Source organism: Marmota marmota, unplaced genomic scaffold (genome assembly GCF_001458135.2).
Source record: "Marmota marmota marmota unplaced genomic scaffold, marMar, whole genome shotgun sequence".
In the NCBI taxonomy this organism is placed as follows: domain Eukaryota; kingdom Metazoa; phylum Chordata; class Mammalia; order Rodentia; family Sciuridae; genus Marmota; species Marmota marmota.
The window spans coordinates 157,432-160,503 of NW_026000241.1; positions in this window are offsets into that span (position 1 = coordinate 157,432).

The following is a 3,072-nucleotide window of genomic DNA, read 5'->3' on the forward strand; positions in this document are numbered from 1 at the left end:
GCAAACGGTGGACTCTCAAGTATGTAGAAACCACCAAAGCCAGAGTGGGCCCCCCCACTAGGAAGGACAAAGGACAACGGGCAAAGCCAGAGGCGGAAATGACATCACTTCCTCTTTCGGCCTTCGGCCTTCAAGATGGTTCCTCAGGCATCAGCCACATGGAGCCATATCCGGCTGGCCATGTGCGGACGTTTAATGCTTCCTCCCGAGAGTCTGGGGCTGATTCACAGGTCGGTTCCTAGCAGGAGGCGGAACCAGGTGCTCTGCTGGGGTGCGAGTCAGGCCTGGGGGCGGGGCCAAGCCCTGTGCTGACTCCACCCATGGTTGCTGAGCCCAAAGTTGATAAGCCTGCCAATGCATGGTGTGGTCTCTTTCTTCCGTAAGTCTCTCTGTAGGCCTTTATTGCCCTTTATTTCGTTCATTTACCTGGGCACCGTGCTAAACACTAAAGTTCGTTCCGTTGTGTTTTCAATGTGATTATATTTTCTGCAAATCTTTAATTTTTTTCTTCAAATATATATTTCTGTGTTACTTATAGGATTTTGCCATGGGGCCTGGGGCCACCTGCCACCTATGTGATGGTTCAAAAATAGCACTGATGTCATCGAGCATTTTCCAAGGATTAATTCAGAAATGTGTCATAATCTCAATAAGGATGCCAAAAGCTTCTTCGTGAAGTCAGGCACATTTATATTAAAGTCCTTATGGAAGAACTAACATCTAACACTAAAAGAAGCACTGAAAATTGGTGATCACCTACGGATATTAAAATATACTATAAAACCTCAGTAATTAACACTGTGTGTTACTGGCACATGAACAGGTAACAATTTTTGCAAATATACTCAATAATATAGAAATTTGGGTCGTTAATATATTTCAGATCAATGCAGCAAAAATGCAGCAAAATGCTAAAACAACTGGTTACCCATCTGGGAGAGATGAAATTAAATCTATACCTTAGCCTGTGCGGTGGCGCATGCTTGTAACTCACTCCAGGGACTTGGGAGGTTGTAGCAGGAGGCTGAGCAGGAGGATTGCAAGTTTGAAGCAATCAAACTTTTGGGCAATTTACGGAGACCCCCCGTCTCAAAAATTAAAGAGGGCTGGGGATGTAGCTTACTGGTAGAATGCCCCCGGGTTCAATTTTTCAATTTCATTCTTTAGTAATGAAAGTAAAATTTTACAGCTTTTACGTTATACAACAATAAACTCCAAATGAATTGGGAATCTAAATGAAAAACAAAAACGTGCATAAGGTGTTCAAGTGATTTCTAGTCTGAGTAATGGGAAAATGTGACCGCGAGGTGGCAGTAGAATACCATTATTTGGGCAGCGCTTTGAGAAGTTAATGGGTGGAGGAAGCCCACACAACCCGGAGAATAGCCACAGACTTTCTCTTCGGAATCACCACTTGGAAGATGGAGAGGATTGACGATGTAACTCAGTGGTCAAGCGCTCGCCTGGCGTGCTTGGAACCCTGGGTGGGTTTTGTATATTTTTTTGGGGGGGGGAGTGGGTTTTGGTTTTTTCTTCTGGGTACTGGGAATTCAACCCAAAGCCTCTTGCACATGGTAAAGGAGCATTCTACCCCTGAGCTGCTTCTGAGCCCTTATTCGTTGTTGTTGTTGTTTGGTTGTTGTTGTTTTCTTGTTTTGTTTTTGCAGTGTTTTGTTGAATTGCCTAATAATTCTGTTTAATTTTCAAAGGAAACATCATAGTGTTTTACAGGCCTAGGGCACCATTTTACCACCAATGCACATAGTTTCCAGTTTTACTGTTTCCCACCAACCTCATGCGTTGCAAGCTTTCTACCATTGAACTACATCCCAGGCTTTTTTAAATTTTGAGACAGTTGCTCAGGCTGGCCTCAAACTTGCTATCTTCCTGCCTCAGCCTCCCAGGTAACTGGGATTGTAGACATGTACCACTACACCCAACTTTTTTTTTCTTTTTTTTTTCTCCCTCCCTTTCTCCTCCTTCTGTTGTTTCTCCCTTAAAAACAAACAAAAAAACAACAACAACAAAAAAGTAGCTGTCATCGGGATCAAGTGATAGCTCATTGTGATTTTTTTTGGAGGGCTGGTGGTTGAACCTATAGCCTTTTGCATGCCAAGCATATACTCTACCATTGAGCCACACCTCCAGACCTTCGTTGTGATTTTAATTTCTCTAGTATTTAGTGAGTTGAGCATGAGCATCATATAATATATCTTAGTTGTAGATGGACACAGTACCTTTATTTTGTTTTTTTATATGTGGTGCTGAGGATTGAACCCAGTGCCTCACATGTGTGAGGCCAGTGCTCTACTGCTAAGCCACAGCCCCAGCCTGGTGAATTGAGCATCTTTTCATGTTCTGGCTCGTCATCTGTTATCTTCTTTGGTGAAATTATTCTAGTTCTTTTGCATATTTGAATTTGATTTTTTTGGTTATTCTTGAATTTGTTTTTTTTCTTTTTTGGTACCAGGAATTGAATCCAGGGGTGCTTAACCACTGAATCACATCCCCAACCCCAGCCCTTTTAAAATTTTTTTTATTTTGAGATAGGGTCTTACTAAGTTGCTTAGGGCCTCCCTAAGTTGCTAAGACTGGCTTCCAACTTGCAGTCTACCTGCCTCAGCTCCTGAGCCACTTGGATTACAAGTGTACACTACCATTCCCCCCATTGCTATTATTCTTGAATTTTATAGTTCTTTATTATAAACTCTGTATATTATCCTTAATCAAAATATGATTTGTAAATATTTCCTCCCATTGTGTGAGTTTCCTTTTACTCTCTTATAATATGATGAGGTCCAATTCATCTACTGTGTGTGTGTGTGTGTGTGTGTTTTACTGGGAATTGAACATAGGGGATCCTACCACTGAACTACATGCCCAGCTCTTTTTTTTTTTCACTTTTTAAAAAAATTTTATAACTTGTTTATTTATTTTTATGTGGAGCAGAGGATCAAACCCAGTTCCTCACACATGCTAGGCAAGCACTTTACCACTGAGCCACAACCCCAGCCCCCTTTTTATTTTATTTTTATTTTTTGAGACAGGTTGATCTTAAACTTGTGATCCTCC